Raw genomic sequence first — 21,539 nt, 5'->3', positions numbered from 1 at the left:
ATAAGTACAGCATAGAGAATATAGTCAATAGTATTATAATACCATTGTATGGTGACAGATGGTAGTTACACTTATAGCGATGAGCGTTGAGTAATGTATAGAATTGTGGAATCACCATGACTTTTACCTGAAACTAATGTAACATATGTGTCAACTATATTTTAATAAAATAAAGAGAAGAGGCCATACACCCCAGCCCAAGTATACTAGGGATTTAGGGAAACAGAATAACTTGAAATGCTATGGCTTTGTTAGATATAAGTGTCTAAGTTAATCTTCTATCTGGTCCTGAGGAAGGAGGAACCTCACAAGTCAACTTATGGAATTTGGGCAGTGGGGAAGAGAAACTATAGGACCTTGAGCCAGGGTCCTTTAGGCCAATTCGGTGTACTGTTATTGTGGATGCACTGACCAATGTATCACTGTTATTAACATACTTGTATTTTAAATGTCCATAAAGTCCAGAGGGGATTCTCCTAATAGAAAAGAGTCACATTTAGAGAAGTGATAGTGGAACATCTACATTGCTTCTTAATCCACCTCTCTGACCCACCTGGGTGGTCTGACAGAAACAGTATAAAACTCTAGGAGAGAACAGTCTTGATTAAAGAATTTAAAGGCAGCAGTGATTATAAGAGATGCAATATCTCAATATAATAGTCCTGCCAGTAAAAAAAGCTAACAGGAGCTGGAGACCTATAGTAGATTATTGCCAACTGAATTCAGTTGTTGATCCCATAGCCCCAGCTGTTCCAGACATTGTGACTGTAACTGGATCCATGGCACAGACCAGTGGCACTTGGCATACTAATGCCCTCATTGCCATTCCACTGGTACCTAAGAATCAAGAATAGTTCCCATTCATATTGCAAGGCTTCCAATATGCATTTGCAGTATTCCTGCAGGAGTACCTAAATTTCTGCCACTTGCCAATAATGGGTGTTTCAGAATTTAGTGCAAATGGCTCCACCTGTGTGTCCAAAGCTTTCATTACAGGGATGATGTCTTTTTGGTTGGCAAGTAAGAAGCATCAGCCTCAATGGCTTTGACTATGATATTATTATATTTCTGGCAACAGATGAAGCTGATAAACCCTGAAAAAGTTCAGGAACTAGCTCACCAGGTAAAGTGTCTTAAGACTATGTGGGCAGATTTACAATGCTCAGCCACCGCAATAGTTAGGGAAAAACTGCTGTGTCTACAGCCCTACCACAACTACCATCAAAAGATGCCCAGATCCTTCATGGACTCTGTGAGTATTGAAGAAAGTGTGTGCCTCACTGGGTATTCAACTTTTCCTTTATATCAGGATATTTTGAGGCTCCAACAAACAGACTGCATTAGAAGTGTCCAATGGGCCACCTGGTGGCTCAGTGGTTGAGTGTGTGCCTTTAGATCAGGTCGTTATCCCCGGGTCCTGGGACCAAGGCCCGCATCAGACTCCCCTGGGGAGCCTGCTTCTCCCTCTGCCTATGTCTCTGCCTCTCTCTCTCTGACTCTCATGAATAAATAAATAAAATCTAAAAAACAAACAAACAAACAAACAAACAAAAAAGCTGTCCAGCAAGCTGTGACACACTCTCCACCTTTGGGGGTATAAATCTTTTGAGTTTTATATCCCTATGACTGGTTATTTTGCTGGTCACAGCCTCTAGCAATAGGAGGCAGCCTCTATCCAGTCAGTTGTTAGGCTTTTGGACTTGTCATCTGCATGACTTGGCGACCATGTATACCCATTTTGAAAAATAGCTCTTAGCTTGCTACTGGGCTCTTGACGAAACTGAATGAGTAGCCCATGGAGGCCTCGTGACTGTCCATCCTATGTTCCTATTTCAGGTTGGATCAACTTTGACTCAATGTCTAACAAGCTGGGAAGGGCCCAATGAGCCTCACTTGTCACGTGGAAATGATACATACAAGGACACAGTTGGCTTAGCTCACATGGCATGTTGGCTTTACATGAAAAAGTGGCAGCTATTTCTTTGGGGGCAACTTCATCCTAATGCTACCACCTGAAGCAAGTTACTGGCTCAGTGAGGTCCTCAACTCACAGTGCTTCCCTTAGGTGCCTAGGCTTGGCTCACTGATGGTTTAGCTGAGCCAATATCTGATGGTGTCCACTGGGTTGCTGTGTTTGTTCGACTTTAACACCAGCTATACAGGAACAGAAGCAGATGTGGTTTTTCTACTCTGTGGGCAGAAATCAAGGGCATTTTCATAACTTGGGCTGGTAAGCTTCTTAAGGAAACTAGTTATATTTTTACTGACTCTGTTGTCAATAACTAGATGCCACTTTAAATACTACAGAGTATTGGATTAAAGACACCTGTCTTTGGGGCTGTGACCTGTGGAAACAAATTATAGCTATTGATTGAACCGTCTGGGTGATTCATACAGATGCCAACACTAAGGGCCGTTCTCTGAAGAAATTAGCTGAGGTCAAGCTGCTAGTTGACACTGCAGCTCTCAGATCACCACCATTGCTGTCTGGATCTATCGTCATATTAGACATGGCAGCACATCCACCATGTGGTACAAAGCAGAGGATTCTGTTTCTAATACAGAATCTAATACATGCTAGGCCTGGGATTTCTGGCATAAGTTGATCCATTTACCTTGTCGGGAGGAAGGTCACATTACATTACTTCTGTAAACTCCTGGCAGATTGAATAAGCTGAAACTTTGATCTAAGGGCAATTGGTGATGCCTCAGCATTATTGACACTTGTTCAGGTAATAGTATTGCTCTTGTAGTCTGAATAGTTGAGTCTGCCCACACTACTGTGGCTCTTGGAATTTATCTGTGGCAACTTTTTGGATTTCTGGATGTTTAAAGTCTTGATGACAGTGCATCTCCTATCATAAAAACTGTTCAACAGAGTGCCGGTAGTTAAGATATTCAGTGGACCTTCCATGCTCCCTACAACCTACAGGCATCTGATGTTGTTAACCAGTGGAATGGCTTCTTCAACACTCAACTCAAAAAAAGATTTCTGCCTCAACTTATCTCACATCATCCAGGTTCCTAAACTTGTCTAAGGCAGTTTGCTAACTGAATCAGCTGTCCTCAGAAAGTGATCCTCTCCCATTGGTTGCTTGGTAGGTAATATCACGCTAAAAGTGGCAGGGAGATCTTTTTTGGAAATTTAGGATTCTACCCTGACAATTCTTGGAAATGCCACATCTTTCTTTGCCCTAAGAGAAACCCTATGTTGGCATGGCCTGTATGCTACTGGGTGACACCCTGTCCAATATGGGGCCTCAGGAATTCAAACCCAATTCTTGTTCAGGTACCTGCATTCTCTTTTTGGATGAGCATGTCCTAGTACATTAGGATAATGACCAGTTGATTGAGTACACTACTCACTGAATCTCCCTATAGCAGCTCACATGGGATAGTGGAGGATATAGTGGGTCTCTGTATGTTTTATACAAATGCACTTGTATCTAGTCTTTCTAGGCAAAAGGTCTGGTGCATGTAGGAGAGGATTAGGAAAAAAGGTATAACTACTGGAATGGACACACTTATTTTTTTGTGGTGGTAGAGTCTGGAAAGGAAATACTCCAGACCTTGGCAAGTAAAAATATGACAGAAGGAAGGACAATAATTATCTTTATCTTTCAAAATAACCCAGAAGCGTCCCCACAAAAGAAACTGTGCTAACACACCAAGTGCCTGCCTTTTAACTGGCTGCTGGGTCTATCCCATGCCAGACAACTCTGACCAGCATTTGAACTCTATTCCCTTTAACTCTACCATAAAGTCCAACAGAAATAGTGGGGGAAGGGGTAATTTTTAGTTCGTTCAACAGAGCCTAACATGGATCAGGCATTAGAAAAATGTTTGCAGAAATGTATTGAAATAGAAGAGAGGGAAGATGGTGGAGGAGTAAGGGACAAGAGTTTCCTCTGGTCTCAAAATTCAGCTAGATAGCTATTAAATCATTCTGAACACCTGCAAACTCAACCAGAGATCTATGAAAAGAATTGTTGCACCTCAACAAATAGAAAAGCTTCCACTTTCTGCAAGGTAGTTGGTATGGAGAAGTGAATCCAAGGCAATATATGGGAAGATGAACCTCAGGCGAGGCAGTCCATCAGCTACCTACCGGAAAGTGATATAGCAGCAGAGCACAAAATCAGAACTTGTAGAAGTCTCCTCCTGTGAGGGACATCCATGCCTGAAAGTGCTCACTCAAGTGGCAAAGTGGGGGTGGGATCCTAGGTGGGACAGTGTGGTCTCAGGATCCTGGGGGCACAGGAAGTGGGGGTACCTGAGTGTGCAGAGTTCCCAGGCATCAGAGAGGGAAACCAGCTGCAATCAGCAAGGTGAGGAGTGGACTCTCAGCTCGGGATTGCCATAAACCTTGAACCGCGACACAGCTGGGTGACCAGTCTAAGCAGGAGCCCAACAAATGGCAGAACCCCTGAGACCTCCCATTCCCCTCCCTCACCGCCCCCCCCCCGCCCCACCCGCCCTGGGAGAACATGGGAGAACAATTTAGGAGCACACTGCGGGAGTCTGCAGGGTTTGGAGATTAGAATTGGGGTCTCATGCCTGAGATAGAAATGCTCAGTCACAGGCTGGGTGAGCCCAGAGTGCAGATGGAGACCAGAGATAGAATGAGGGATTGATTTTTCCTGAGGGTGCACTGTGGGGCCTGAGCTTTTGGATCTCTCTGGGGCTAGAAATCGACATGCTGCCATTTTTTTTTTTTAAGATTTTATTTATTTATGAGCGATAGAGAGAGAGGCTGTGGGGGGGAGGGGGCGGTGCAGAGACACAGGCAGAGGGAGAAGCAGGCTCCATGTAGGGAGCCTGATATGGGACTCGATCCTGGGTCTCCAGGATCACACCCTGGGCTGCAGGCAGCGCCAAACCGCTGCGCCACCGGGGCTGCCCTATGCTGCCATTTTTATTCCCATCCTCTAAGGCTGCATAGAAAGCCTTCAGGAACAAAAGCCACATGGAGCAATCCAGGGCAGATTACTTAGCTGACCCCCTGGCCAGGGCAGTGCAATTCCACCCCAGGCAAAGACACCTGAGGATCACTGCAATGGGCCACAGCCCCAGAATATCAGCAAGAATGTTCAGTCAAGACCAACTTTACCGATGCTTAAGAACCACTAATCTCCAGTGCTAGGGGAATATGGCATATAGAATTCATGGGTTTTTTTTCTCAGCATTCTTTAGTCTTTCGATTTTAATTTCTTTATTTTCCTTTTCAACTAATTTCTTGTTTTACCAACTCTTTTTTTTTTATTTAAATTCAATTTGCCAACATATACTATAACACTCAGTGCTCATCTCATCATGTGCCCCCCTTTAATCTGTCAGCCAGTTACCCCATCCCCTTCTGCAACCTTTTGTTTATTCCCCAGAGTTAGGAGTCTCTCATGGTTTGTCTTCCTCTCTGATTTTTCCCTACTCAGTTCCCCCACTTCCCTTATGGTCCTTTTCACTATTTCTTATATTCCCTGTATGAGTGAGACCATATAATTATCTTTCCCTGACTGACTTATTTCACTTAGCATAATACCCTCCAATTCCAACCATGTCAATGTAAATGGTGGATCCTTTCTGATGGATGAGTAATATTCCATGGTGTATGTCACATCTTCTTTATCCATTCATCTGTCAAAGGACATTGTGGCTCCTTCCACAGTTTGGCTATTGTGGACATTGGTGCTATGAACATTGGGGTGCAGGTGTCCTGTCATTTCACAACATCTATACCTTTGGGGTAAATACTCAGTAGTGTAATTGTTGGGTTATAGCGTAACTCTATTTTCAACTTCTTGAGGAACCTCCACACTGTTTTCCAGAGTGGCTGCACCAGCTTGCATTCTCACCAACAGTGTAAGAGGGTTCTCCTATCTCCACATCCTCACCAGTATCTGTTGTTTCCTGACCTGTCAATTTTAGCCATTCTCACCAGTGTAAAGTGGTATCTTATTGTGGTTTTGATTTGTATTCCCCAGTGCGCAGTGATGTGGAACATTTTTTCTTCTTTCTTTCTTTCCTTCTCTTTCTTCTTTCTTTCTTCTTTCTTTCCTTCCTTCCTTCCTTCCTTCCTTCCTTCCTTCCTTTCTTCTTCTTTCTTTCTTTCTTTCTTTCTTTCTTTCTTTCTTTCTTTCTTTCTTTCTTTCTTTCTCTTCTTTCTTTCTTTCTTCTTTCTTTCTTTCTTTCTTTCTTTCTTTCTTTCTTTCTTCTTTCTTTCTTTCTTTTTTTCTTTCTTTCTTCTTTCAAGATTTTATCTATTTATTCATGAGAGACAGAGGGAGAGAGAGAGAGAGGCAGAGACATAGGCAGAGGGAGAAGCAGACTCCATGCAGGGAGCCCGATGTGGTACTCGATCCCAGATCTCCAGGATCACAACCTGAGCTGAAGGCAGATGCTTAACTGCTGAGCCACCCAGCGTCCCTGGAGCATTTTTTCATGTGCCTGTCAGCCATGCATAGATCTTCTTTGGAGAAATGTCTGTCCATGTCTTCTGACCATTTCTTGACTGGATTACTTACTGTTTGAGTATTGAGTTTGATAAGTTCTTTATAGATCTTGGATACTAGCCCTTTAGCAATATGTCATTTGCAAATATCTTCTGCCATCCTGTAGGTTGTCTTTTAGTCTTGTTGACTGTTTTTTCTGCTGTGCAAAAGCTTTTTATCTTGATAAAGTCCCAATAGTTCATTATCACTTTGGTTTCCCTAGCCTTTATAGATGTGTCTGCAAGAAGTTGCTGTGGCTATGGTCAACAGGTTGTTGCCTGTGTGCTCCTCCAGGATTTTGATGGATTCCTGTCTCACATTTAGGTCTTTCATCATTTTGAGTCTATTTTTGTGTCTGGTGTAAGAGAATGGTCCAGTTTCATTTTTCTACATGTGGCTGTCCAATTTTCCCAATACCATTTATTAAAGAGACTCTCCTTTTTCCATTGGATATTCTTTTCTGCTTTGTTGAAGATGAGTTGAGGGTCCATTTCTGGGTTCTCTATTCTGTTCCATTAATTTATGTGTGCTTTTGTGCACTCTCTTGATGACCACAGCTTTGTAACACAGCTTGAGGTCAGGCATTGTAATGCCCCTAGTCACATTCTATCCTTTCATTATACTTAATTTTATATAAATATATATATTTACATATATATTTTTCTTTCTTTCTTTACAATTTTGAGATCTAGTTTTCTAACAAACAGAACAAAATACATGCAGGATTTAGTGTATTGCTCTGTTTTGTTCACCTGTCTGTATTCTCTCCTTTATTATTATTATTTTTTCTTATCAGTTCCTAGTCTCTTGTGATTTGTTCAGTATATAATGCTCTGGGGTCATTGTTGCTGTTTTAGTATTTGGTTCTCTCGTGTATCAATTATTCTCTGGATAAAATGACAAGATGGAAAAACTCACCTCAAAAAAGAGAACAAGAGGCAATACTGACTGCCAGGGATTTAATCAGTATGGATATAAGTAAGATGTCAGGACTTGAGTTCAGAATAACTATTATAAAGATATTAGCTGGGCTTTAAAAAAGAATGGGAGACTCTAGAGAATCTCTTTCAGGAGAAATAAAAGAACTAAAATCTAATCAGATTGAAATTAAAAAGGCTATTAATAAGAAGCAATCAAAAATTATTCTAACTGCTAGGATAAATGAGGCAGAAGAGAATTAGTGATAGAGAAGACAAAATGATGGAGGATAAAGAAGCTAAGAAAAACAGAGATAAACCACTACTGGATCATGAGGGGAGAATTAAAGAGATAAGTGATACCATAAAACAAAGTGAATTGTGTTAGAATAATTAGGAACCCAGAAGAAGAGGAAAAAGAGAGAGGGCAAGAAGGTATATTGGAGCAAATTATAGTACAGAATTTACCTAATCTGGGAAAGGAGACAGGCATTCAAGTCCAGGAGGCACAGAGAACCCACCTCCAAAATCAAAATAGGCCAACATCTCAACATATAATAATGAAATCTGCAAATCTCAGAAACAAAATATTGAAAGCATCTGAGGACATGAGGTCTATAACTTACAAAGATAGAAACCTTAGGCTGGCACCAGACCTCTCCACAGAGATGTGGGAGGCCAGAAAGGCCTAGCATGATATATATAGGGTGCTAAATGAGAAAAATATTCAGCTAAGAATACTTCATCAGGCAAGGCTGTCATTCAAAATAGAAGGAGGGCAGCTCGGGTGGCTTAGTGGTTTAGCGCCGCCTTCAGCCCAGGGTGTGATCCTGGAGACCCGGGATCGAGTCCAATGTCAGGCTCACTACATGGTGCCTGCTTCTCCCTCTGCCTGTGTCTCTGCCTCTCTCTCTGACTCTGTGTCTCTCATGAATAAATAAATAAAATCTTTTTAAAAAATGGAAGGAGAGATAAAAAGCTTCCAGGACAAACAGAACCTAAAAGATTTTGAGATCACTAAACTGACCCTGCAAGATATATTGAAAGGTATCCTTTAAGCTAAGGGAGAGCCCAAAAGTAACATAGACCAGAAAAGAACATAGACAATATACAGACTGTACAGGTACAGGTAAGTAATAGACTGTACAGGTAATATACAGAGACTATATTCTTTCAGTAGTTACTCTGAACATAAATAGTCTAAATGCCCCATTAAAAGACACAGGGTATCAGATTGGATAAAAAGGTAAGATCCATTTATATGCTATCTACAAAAGACTCATTTTAGACCCAAACACCTCCAGATACTGAGAGGGTAGAAAGCCATTTGTTATGCTAATGGACCTCAAAAAAAAATCTAGGATAGCAATCCTCATATCAGACAAATTAGATTTTAAACCAAAGACTGTAATAAGAGATGAAGAAGGACACTATATCATAATCAAAGACTCTATCCAACAAGACAACCTAACAATAGTAAATATTTATGCCCCTTACATTGGAGCAGTCAATTATATAACTAATTACTAACAAAATTAAATAAACACATTGATAACACAATAATAGTAGGGGACTTTAAACCCTACTCACTGCAATGGACAGATCATCTAAGCAGAAGATCAACAAGGAAACAAGGGCTTTCAATGACACACTGGACCAGATGGATTTCACAGATATATACAATGCATTCCATCCTAAAACAACAGAACATACATTCTTCTCCAGTGCACATGGAGCACTCTCAAGAAGAGATCACATTCTGGGTAACAAGTCAGGTCTTAATCAGTACCAGAAGACTGGGATTATTTCATGCATATTTTCAGACCACAGTGCTTTGAAACTTGTACTCAATCGCAGGAGGAAATTTGGAAAGAACTAAAATACATGGAGGTTAAAGAGCATCCTACTAAAGAATGAATGGGTCAACCAGGAAATTAAAGAAAAATTTAAAAGATTCATGGAAATAACTTGAAAATGAAAACACAACTGTTCAAAACCTTTGGGATGCAGCAAAGGTGGTCCTTAGAGGGAATCATATAGCAATTATATAGACTTGACCCCAAAATTGCTAGAACCCGTACAGGAATTCTGCAAAGTGGCAGGATATAAAATCAATGCATAGAAATCATTTGCATTTCTACACTCTAACAATGAGACAGAAGAAAGAGAAATTAAGGAGTCAATCCCATTTATAATTACACCCTGAACCACGATTCCTAGAAATAAACCTAGCCAAAGAGGTAAAGGAGCTGTAATCTGAAAAGTATAGAACGCTAATGAAAGAAACTGAGAAAGACATAAAGAAATGGAAAAACGTTCCATGCTCACAGATTGGAAGAACAAAAATTGTTAACATGTCTATGGTACCTAGAGCAATCTATATATTCAATGCGATCCCTATCAAAATACCATCAACATTTTTCACAGAGGAGGAACCAACAATCCTAAAGTTTGTATGAAACCAGAAAAGACCTCAAATAGCCAGAAGAATATTGAAAAAGAAAAGCAAAGCTGGTGGCATCCTAATTCCAGACTTCAAGCTACCTTACAAAGCTGTGGTCATCAAGAGAGTATGGTACTGGCACAAAAGCAGACACATAGATCAATGAAACAGAATAGAGAACCCAGAAATGGACCCTCAACTCATCTTCAACAAAGCAGAAAAGAATATCCAATGGAAAAAGGAGAGTCTCTTTAATAAATGGTATTGGGAAAATTGGACAGCCACATGTAGAAAAATGAAACTGGACCATTCTCTTACACCAGACACAAAAATAGACTCAAAATGATGAAAGACCTAAATGTGAGACAGGAATCCATCAAAATCCTGGAGGAGCACACAGGCAACAACCTGTTGACCATAGCCACAGCAACTTCTTGCAGACACATCTATAAAGGCTAGGGAAACCAAAGTGATAATGAACTATTGGGACTTTATCAAGATAAAAAGCTTTTGCACAGCAGAAAAAACAGTCAACAAGACTAAAAGACAACCTACAGGATGGCAGAAGATATTTGCAAATGACATATTGCTAAAGGGCTAGTATCCAAGATCTATAAAGAACTTATCAAACTCAATACTCAAACAGTAAGTAATCCAGTCAAGAAATGGTCAGAAGACATGGACAGACATTTCTCCAAAGAAGATCTATGCATGGCTGACAGGCACATGAAAAAATGCTCCAGGGACGCTGGGTGGCTCAGCAGTTAAGCATCTGCCTTCAGCTCAGGTTGTGATCCTGGAGATCTGGGATCGAGTACCACATCGGGCTCCCTGCATGGAGTCTGCTTCTCCCTCTGCCTATGTCTCTGCCTCTCTCTCTCTCTCCCTCTGTCTCTCATGAATAAATAGATAAAATCTTGAAAGAAGAAAGAAAGAAAGAAGAAAGAAAGAAAGAAAGAAAGAAAGAAAGAAAGAAAGAAAGAAAGAAAGAAAGAAAGAAAGAAAGAAAGAAGAGAAAGAAAGAAAGAAAGAAAGAAAGAAAGAAAGAAAGAAAGAAAGAAAGAAAGAAAGAAGAAGAAAGGAAGGAAGGAAGGAAGGAAGGAAGGAAGGAAGGAAGGAAAGAAAGAAGAAAGAAAGAAGAAAGAGAAGGAAAGAAAGAAAGAAGAAAAAATGTTCCACATCACTGCGCACTGGGGAATACAAATCAAAACCACAATAAGATACCACTTTACACTGGTGAGAATGGCTAAAATTGACAGGTCAGGAAACAACAGATACTGGTGAGGATGTGGAGATAGGAGAACCCTCTTACACTGTTGGTGAGAATGCAAGCTGGTGCAGCCACTCTGGAAAACAGTGTGGAGGTTCCTCAAGAAGTTGAAAATAGAGTTACGCTATAACCCAACAATTACACTACTGAGTATTTACCCCAAAGGTATAGATGTTGTGAAATGACAGGACACCTGCACCCCAATGTTCATAGCACCAATGTCCACAATAGCCAAACTGTGGAAGGAGCCACAATGTCCTTTGACAGATGAATGGATAAAGAAGATACAGTGTGGGGCAGCCCGGGTGGCTCAGTGGTTTAGCGCTGATTTCAGCCCAGGGCGTGATCCTGGAGACGCAGGATCAAGTCCCATGTCGGGCTCCGTGCATGGAGTCTGCTTCTCCCTCTGCCTCTCTCTGTCTCTCATGAATAAATAAATAAAATATTTTTAAAAAGAAGATGCAGTATATATATATATATGTATATATATATATATATACATATATATATATACTTTTCTTGGAAAGCAAACTTCTCCTTAAGTTCAAGGGATATTAAAGAAACTGGATCCCAATGTGGGATATAATATCTATATATATCTATATCTATATCTACCTATCTATCTATATATATATATACACTTTGGACTACTCCTTAGCCATCAAAACCAATGAAATCTTGCCCTTTTCAATGACATGAATGGAACTAGAGGGGATTATGCTAAGCAAAATAAGTCAATCAGAGAAAAACAATTGTCATATGATTTCACTCATAAGTGGAATTTAAGAAACAAAACAGAGGAACAAAGGGGAAGAGAGGGAAAAATAAAACAAGATGAAATCAGAGAGGGAGACAAACCAGAAGACACTCTTAATCACAGGAAACAAACGAGGGTCGCTAGAGGGGAAGGAGTTGGGGAGATGGGGTAACTGGGTGATGGGCATTAAGGAAGGTACATGATTTAATGAGCCATGGGTTTTATATAAGACTGGTGAACTCTACTTCTGAAACTAATAATACATTGTTAATTAATTGAATTTAAATAACTTTCTTAAAAGAAGAAAAAAGGTCAGGATTGGGTAGCAACATACTGGTCAATGCTTCTGGATATCTTCATACACTGATAGGCATTACTCAGTTATTCCATGGAGTGAACATTTGCCACCCAACTGGGGACATGGACAAAAGGACAAGTTGAACTGACTGCTATGAGGCAGTCCCTCCAAAAACAAGGATTAGAATCAATTATTCTATACATAAACCACATCTTCTGGTTTATGTATACAAAGGAATATTACTCAGCCATTAGAAATGACAAATACCCACCATTTGCTTCAACATGGATGGAACTGGAGGGTATTATGCTGAGTGAAATAAGTCAATCGGAGAAGGACAAACATTATATGTTCTCATTCATTTGGGGAATATAAATAATAGTGAAAGGGAATAGAGGGGAAGGAATTAAAAATGGGTAGGAAATATCAGAAAGGGAGACAGAGCATAAAGACTCCTAACTCTGGGAAATGAACTAGGGGTGGTGGAAGGGGAGGAGGGCGGGGGGTGGGGGTGAATGGGTGACAGGCACTGAGGGGGGCACTTGACGGGATGAGAACTGGGTGTTATTCTGTATGTTGGAAAATTGAACACCAATAAAAAATAAATCTATAAAAAAAAAAAAAAGAATCAATTATTCTACTGCCAAGAAAAACCTCTCCAGCCAGGAGATGATGTCTGAGACACTGTCAACCAGGGTCCCCGACTGACAGATTCCATTTAAGTGACACCAACAATTATAAATTCTTTCTAGACCACCATTTGCATTCCAAGGATGGTAATTCTTATGTAGAACCCAGGCATTAACTTGCTTCCCTCCTGGAACTATAGTGACATGCACATTAGTAGCGGTTATAAAAGGTCTTCAAGTGTTTACAGATAACAAAAGCCCCGAAGATATCAGTTCACTTTAACTCACTGGCCAGGACTCTTAAGAATCATAGAATTGCCCAAGACTTCCTCTGTTGCCTTTGGTAATACATACTGGTGTACTTGAGTACTGCCTTCAGCCAACTGGAAAGTTCAAAACAGAGTGAACCACCTGCATTTCCAAAGTAGACTCTGATGGCTTATAGGATTTGTTCAGCTTGGGCCTGGGATTTAAGGGGGTGAGGTTGACACTGTAAGTTGGCCTCATCCTGATGCTTGGAGTCCTGTTAATAGTAACCTTAATTAAATGCTGTACAAGAGGATTTGAATGGATTTGGTTTTATTCTGTGTCAGTCAGATTAATGAGCATGGCTGACAGAGAGGCCTACTCATGGGAACATTTACCAGAATCCAAGATAATTGGGTTGAATGGCAGCCTTCCCAAAGATATGTTTGTCTTAGCCCCTAGAACCTGTAAATGTGACCTTTATTAAGAAAAAGGGTCTCTGCAGATTAACTAGGTTAAGAATCTTGAGATGAAATTATCCTGGATTATCCAGATAGCCTCTAAATTCAATGCCAAGTGTCCTTATAAGAGACCCACGGAAGAGAGCCACAGAAAAAAAGGAGGAGGCTGTGTGAAGATGGAGGCCACTGGTAGAAAGACGTGGCCACAGCGAAGGCACACCTGGGGCCATCAGAAGCTAGAAGAGACTGGGAAGCATTTGAACCTTTGGAGGAAATATGGCTGTGCTAACAGCTGGATTTCAGACTCCTGGCCTCTGCACAAGAATACATTTATGTTGTTTTAAGCCCGCCAATTTGTTGTAATTTGTTAGGGTACTCTCAGAACACTAATACTACTGTGTTGAAAAGAGGGTTGGAAATTACTGGGAAACATTTTCCCACAAGTATATTTTTCTGTTTCTCTTGCAAGCAAGGCACTGACAGTCCTGGATTATCTTTTGAAGGAATAGATTTGGTAGAGCTAGTGTTCCCCTTCAGAGCAGTGGGCAGGTCTGAATACTGGCCCTTTTAGAAAATGTGAGCTTCTAGGCTCAGGCTTTTCCCCCTGTGATGAGATCCGCTGTGTGTTCAGGTGTCACCTGGCTGCTCTGCATCAACTGTGGGACCTGGGGCTCAAGGGGTGGCTGGTGATGCTGATACTTTGGCTACTGCCATTACTGTGGGGAATACATTGTCTGCCATCCCCAATCCCAGGGGATTCATGTCTTCTGTCAGCATCCAGGAAACTGGTAGATTAATTTATTAATTTGAATGTAGGTGAATTCTCAGCATCTTCACAGTTCTTGACAGATACTATTCTTAGATGTTGTGTAATTAGGCCATCAGTACCTCTTTACCTCCGTCCCCACCTTGTCTAAATGCCTAGTTCAATCCTGTCCCCTCTCTTACAATTCTCTAAAACTATGTGAACATTATTTGTCAAAGAAGTACATCATCTGTAAAGAGACTGACTTATTATAACATTTTATATTTTCATCAGTTAGTAAAGGGGGGTAAAGGAGAGGGAAATTCTTGCTTTTGAAAATCTGCTGAGTCAAGGAATGGAGAGATTGATGCACACATGAGCAGGAGCAAATTTTTGCATCTTTACAAAGTCATATGGAGTCAAGAATGCTTCTGTTAGAATCTGTCATCCGTACTTGTCACCTCAAATTAGATGAAGAACTTCTCCTTTGACAACTTCTCTACAGGCAGGAGATGTGATTCCACTCCCGGGCAGCCCCTGAGAGCTGAGATAAGCAACTGTATCGGTGCATGTTGAACTTTATGAAAAGACTAATGACTAGTCTTGACAAATTATGACTAATTTGTGCCATTTGTGGTTAAATGTCGTCAATGCATCGTATCAACAATCCTGTCATCATTCAAAACCAGGCAGAGAAAGGAATAGGAAGAATGTTTTAGTTAACAAGCCTACGCTGGTCAGGGCAGGCTAGAGACAAAGTCCTGAGCTGTCAAAGCTCATCCTGACTGCCACCCACTCCTTTGCTAAGCGTGGCACCTTTCTCTAGGACCTTCTGCTGCCTCCAGCTGCCTCTGGCCAGCGCCCTTGATGCCAAAGCTCTGGGTGCTCCCCCCAGGCCTTAACGTACTGCCAAACATACCTGTCCAGGAGTTTCCACATCATCCCCATTGCAAGTGAAAGGCACCCCATTCATCCTACCTTGCTTTCCAATTGGGTCACTCATGGAGGGCCCTGGAAGATGCAGGTGGCAACATTATAGCCTGAAAGCTGTTTTCCCCAAACCTGAGAGACTGTATCTGATGAGCTGAGTGGAGAAATAAATCTCTATGTTGTGTACACTCTACCTTTTACTTCAAAGAAAGGATCATCCCTGCTCAGCAATTCCAGAGGAGAAAAGAGTTGTTTCCTATATAATCTGCAAGATAAAGACTCTGGTTCCAGCCCAGGTCACATACCCTTTTGGGGACACTTGCTGAACTGGGCAGGCCTGGGTCACAGGCCTAATGCTCTGCCTGGGATGGCCAGTTCTTTTGGGTAGGGGGTGGGTGAAGGGGTAGGGTGGAGATTCTAGCCAGATCCAAGATGGAGGCCCACTTCCAAAGGCTTATGTAGACCCAGCTCTGATACGGCTATGAGGAGGCTGGGTGCTTCCACATCTAGACGTGTGAGGGCTTGGGGAGTTCAGCACTCAGTCACACAGCTGGCCAGGGTTTAGTCTGCTGATCTCTGAAGTATTGGCCAAATTTTGATCACTAGCATCTAGGGAAAGTACTTCCTAAGAAGACCCAATGTCAGATAATGCCAGGTCACATGGAACTGTGTTCCTCAGCATCAAGGAGGCCAAGGTCCTTTAAACATCGTGGACTATTGTTCTCTGTATCTTATGCTGCACCTGTTGACAGTTATTAGGATGGCACAGCAGATAGTGGCATTCATTCTGCTACTCCTCACACTCATGCCTCTAGCAGGTATAACTGAGCCAGAAAGCACCTCAGAATTGTTTTCAACAAAGTTGTCCAGGCAATCATTCCTGGTAGGTGAACTGGTATTGAGATAACACCTATTTGTTATCCCTGCACCATGCTGTCACAAACCAATTAATTGATGACTTGTTTTGCCATGTCTTGGCCATATGTGAAATTTCCAGTACTAAAATTGCATAGAGACTACACCAGTTTAGGGTGCCTGGGTGGCTCAGTTGGCTGTGTCAGACTCTTGGTATCAACTCAGGCCATAATCTCAGGGTTGTGGGATTGAGCCCCACATCCAACTCTGCACTCAACGGGGAGTCTGCTTGAAATTCTCTTCCTCTGCCCCTCCCCTTACTTGTGGGCATGTGCACACTCTCTCACTCTCTCAAATAAGTAAATAAATATTTTTTAAAAATCAGACATTACCAGTAAGTGCTGAGTATTGTGAAAAAGCCTATCTCAATAAGGCTTCGGCAAAAATGTATACTGGAATGATATATAACTTTTCAGGCACAGCAGTATTATCCAAACTAATAGATATCCAGTAGATGTCTCCATACACATATGATCTTTCCAGATTTCCTTATTTAAGGATGAACAAACTGAAACAACAACATACAAGTAAGAAGGGCATGGCCCTGAAGACACAGAGCAAATTCATGCTTTAAAGGAGATTTACTACTGGAAAAATGGAAGCCAACTTTGGAAAGCAGCTTCTCTGTGATCTCAAACAGTTACCAGAAAATACTAACTTTAAAAAATGATATAGGAAATACAAAGAACAACTGATAAGGATGCAAGTTGAGACAAAATAGAGCTGGATTAAAAGAACAAACCAAAAGTAAAACAGATGAGGGCAAGAGACAGCAGCACAGCCAGTGTAGAAAACTGAATTTAAAATGTAAAATACAAGTTTAAGAGTCTTTCCGAAAACATGAAGGCATAACGACAAAGGACACGGTGGTGATTTGAACAAAACAATGAACAAACTTCAATTAAACTTCATTAATATATATATATATATATATATATATATATATATATATATATATACCTGCACTTGGTCAAGGTAGTTTTATAAATGAGTACTAAATTTTTAAGGAAAAAAATAAACTTTTAAGGACTCTTTATTATGTCTATGTTGTCATGGAGAATAGAAAAAAAAAGAAAGTTTCTCCATCTTATCTTATGAGACTACAAAGTTTCTTCATATCAAAACTAGACACCATCAGAGGAAGAGAAAACAGAATTATAGGTCAATTCTACTAATAAACATAGATTTTAAAAATTCTCAATAAAATGTTAATAAATCAACTCCAGCAACACATAATACAATAAGACATCATGGACAATACAAGGATATAGGATGTTTTAACATTAGAAAATTAGAAAATATAATTCAACCTATTATCAGATTAAAGAAGATAAACCAGGGATCCCTGGGTGGCTCAGTGGTTTGGTTCCTGCCTTCAGCCCAGGGCATAGTCCTGGGGTCCTGGGATCAGGTCCCACGTCGGGCTCCCTGCGTGGAACCTGCTTCTCCCTCTGCCTGTGTCTCTGCCTCTCTCTCTCTCTCCCTCTCTCCCTCTCTCTCTGTGTCTCTCATGAATGAATAAATAAAATCTTTAAAAAAATAAAGAAGATAAACCATCTCAGTAAAGCAGAAAATGCATTAGATGAAATTCAGCATTCATTTATAATTTATTTAAAAAAAAAGAAATTTAGTCAACTGAGACTAGAAGGAATTTCCTTAAAATAATGAAGACATCAATCAAAATTCTACATCACACATAATACTTACTGTTGAAATGATAAATCTTCCCTTTTAAAACTAAGTCACAAAAATGCCAAGTATCAACATCTATTCTTGGAGATCTTAGCTGCACAGCAAAACAAGGAAAACAATAGAAAGACCTAGAAAGGAAGAAGCTAAACCATCATTGTTCACAAATAACATTAGTTTCTACATCAAAAATCCAAGAGAATCTATAGAAAGATTATTCAAATTTATTAAACACATTTTATGTTATATATCCGTATGCTTAGGCATGTCCAGTGGATATCAAATGCTCACCCTCTGCCAGGTATGGTGCTACATGTGGCATGTTGAATGGTGAATAAAAGAGATAGGGACCCTGCCTTCATAGTTTACAACTAGTGAAGGAGACAGGCAGTTAAACAAAAGGATAATAATAAAGTGAAATAAGTGTTATTGTAGGGCGAGAATTTGTAGTGAGAGACTCTGTGCAAAGAGGGCAAATGGGTTAAACAAATCTTCCCCAAAGAATTGATATATGAACTGGAATTGATATGAAAGCTGTAAAGCAGTTAGGCAAAGAGCCTGGGAAGAGTATTCTAGCAAGGTGTTGTTCAGAGTGTAACTAGCAGAGGATGGTAGAAAAGTTCTGCACAACTGGATATGCAGAATCAGAGGGGAAGTGGGAGCAGTCAGCACAGGGCCTTGGAAACCATGGTGAGTAGAGTGAGCATTATCCTAAGGGTGGTAGATGCCATCCAGAACTTTTGAGAAGTTTGCATTTTAGAAAAACAACCCTGGCTGCAGTGTGGTGAATAAACAGGGAGAGGATGTACCAGACTGAGCTAAGGAAAATGGTTGGTGGAAACTGCAATAATCCCAAGAGACAATGGTAGCCTATGCCAAGGTAGAAGCTGAGAGGAACTGGACAGGTTTGGGATGTATTCAGAAGACGGGGTTGGACCAGGAGACTGGTTGGATACAGCATATGAGGGAGGAATGACATTCGAGTATATTGCTAGGGTGTACCAAAGACTGGAAACAAATGCACTCAAATGTTCAAATTATCTATAAGTCATAAATTTATGGATAATTTTTGTGTTCTTCTTATATTCCTGAGATCATAGACCTGAGCTGAGGGGTGCCTGGGTGGCTCAGTCGGTTAAGTGCCTGCCTGCCTTTGGCTCAGGTCATGATCCCACGGTCCTGGGATTGGATCCGGCAGTCAGGCTCCCTGCTCAGTGAGGAATCTGCTTCTCCCTCTGCCCCTCTCCCTGCTCATGCTTATTCTCTCTCAAATAAATAAATAAAATCCTTACCAAAAAAAAAAAAAAAAAAAAAGACCTAAACCGAGAGCCAAACTCTTAATTGAGTGAGCCACCCAGGTGCCTCATCCCAGTTGTCTATGAAGTATTTATTCCTTTCATAATCAAGAGAAAATTATGAATAACTCTTTTCTTGTTCCTAACATCTAATCCTAAGGACTTTTCTAGGAAAACTATTATAACGCATACTAACAGAACGATGGGTTGTCCATGTGCTGTTCTCCCATATGATGTATTTTGCTTTTTATTGGTGGTTTCTAATGCCAATTTGTAATTCTGAAAGACTGCCTGGTGTGGAAGCTGGCAATTAATATGAAAAAGTGGGAATAGCCCAAGTTTTGTGAATACAGCTTAGTATTGTTTATCAGCTTAGTAGTCTTGGGAAAGTCACCTAAAGTCTCTGGAAATACTCTCTCACACTTTCAGTGTGAAGTGTAATAATGTGTGTGAAAACACTTATACAGATGTTAGTAGTTATGTGGCACCGTCTACAGGTCAAGTTCAAACACCTTGCCTGGCACTTTGATCCTTGAAAAACTTTCCTGAAGTTAACCCTCCATTTCTGCCTTCTCACACTTCACTCTTCTGTTAAGCACTCCCCATAACTCTGTTATACTCACTCTATGCTCACTTTCTCAGCTCCCTGTACATTTAAGCATTTGCAAAGTATGAAGTGGTGGTACACATATTTTCAAGATGATGCCTAATAGTTTAAGTGTTCATATGTCCTGATTTGCCTGTTGTCCTGGCATCTCACACATTTTACATTTATCTTTTCTTTTTACATTTATATTGAATAACTGTGTCCTTTACTGTGCATAGCTTTAGAAATCTGAGACCTCCTTGGCCTGCTAAATCCTGGTAGACTTTGGATTTGATCCCACAGGGCTCAGATCTTGAGCAAATGATCTCTCTCTGAATTTCAGTTTACTCCTCTATAAGTTGGAGGTAAGAATATCCACCTTATAGAGATTAGGAATCATATTCATAAAGTGACTGGCACATGGTAGGTGCTCAGTAAACCCATATTATTATTCCAGAGGTGCTGTAGTAATTATTCTGATAATTTTTTATTTTTGGAAAACAAGCAAAAATATGTTATTGTCATCAACATGACCAGCTTTTTGGTGAAGGAGAGATATGGATTTTTAAAAAATATCTTTAAAAAGATATTTATTTATTTTAGAGAGTGAGAGAGAGACAACACAAGCAGGAGGGGCAGAGGGAGAGAGAGAATCTCAAGCAGACTCTGCACTGAGCACTGAGCCTGATGCAGGGCTTGATCTCGTAACCCTCAGATCACGACCTGAGCTGAAACCAAGAGTCAATGGCTCAACCAACCGCAACAACCAGGTGTTCCGGGATATGAGTGTATGTTCAAAATAATATTTTACATATTTTTACATGTACAATTTTCTGTGCCCAGTCTACATAATTCTTTCATAACCCCCTGAATTAACCCAAGTAAAGACCAACTATTCAATCAAGACAATAAGTCCCCCAAATCTTCAGCACCCCTGGAAAAAGTTATCCAATGGAAAACCCCATCCTTTTACCCTCTACTCCTCTTACCTATTTTGTGGTTCATACTAGCTTTTCAGATGTGATGGATAAAACTCAGTGTACTAGGGCAAGGAACCAGAGGAAAACTTAACCATCAAACTTCATCACTTCCTGATGTAGGATGACATACACTCTCAATTAACATGTACCCTAGGAAAGCATAGAATAAAAAAAGAAGCAGGTACTGTATAAATAAATGTAACCTTCGTCTTTTAAAATTATATTAAAGTTTGGTTTCACCCTTTCAAACATCCAGACTGTGAGCTGGATCTCAAAATCTTCCAAAGCTACTTCCTCCTTTGGATAAACAAGTGTCAATAGTCACAGCTGTTGAAGGCTTCAAAGGACAAGCCCAGGGATGCATCACCTTGCACCAGTCAGTCACCAAGGGAAACCAAGGACCTGGAGGTGCCAATTGACTCTGAGCAATGGGGAAGGCCCAGGGATAATGTGACATCTTTCAATTGGCCTTTGTGGGAAACATTTTTTCCCCCTTTTCTAAGACCAGGGAAGCAAAATTCCATTGACCATTGTTCCTAGAATTTTGGCAAGCAATGGTATCCTACAGGTGTTCTCGCAGCCTGCCTTGTGGGGATGTTCAACCAGGAAGTGGGTCCATAAACAGGACAGAACCACACAGACACAAGCCATGTGAGGAAATCCCCAAGGAATTGGTCAGCACAGACATGATTTTCTTTCATAAGCAGAAATGTTCCTTTGGATTTCCTTTCACAGGGATGATTTAACTTCATCTATAATTCTTTTTTCTATCTCTACTTGGGCAGCTCTGTGAAAATAAGTCAAATTACACTATTAATGTGGCCATTTTAATTGTATCCCCATAGATGTCCTTCTTTCCCATAATCTACTTCCCATAATCTACATAATTT

The 21,539-nt window shown here is 40.6% G+C and overlaps 1 long non-coding RNA gene across 1 annotated transcript; it reads right to left on the bottom strand.

Moving 5' to 3' along the window:
* Positions 1 to 14,520: 14,520 nt before the first annotated feature.
* LOC144296472 (uncharacterized) lies at positions 14,521 to 21,167 on the bottom strand. The gene is made up of 3 exons (XR_013363582.1): positions 21,017 to 21,167; positions 20,659 to 20,799; positions 14,521 to 14,798 (listed from the first exon to the last, which is right to left on the bottom strand). It is a non-coding gene; the product is annotated as an uncharacterized LOC144296472 (long non-coding RNA).
* Positions 21,168 to 21,539: the final 372 nt, after the last annotated feature.

This window comes from Canis aureus, chromosome 24, assembly GCF_053574225.1.
Source record: "Canis aureus isolate CA01 chromosome 24, VMU_Caureus_v.1.0, whole genome shotgun sequence".
In the NCBI taxonomy this organism is placed as follows: domain Eukaryota; kingdom Metazoa; phylum Chordata; class Mammalia; order Carnivora; family Canidae; genus Canis; species Canis aureus.
The sequence above is the reverse complement of the archived record's forward strand: the minus strand, read 5'-3'. Positions and strand labels throughout refer to the sequence as shown.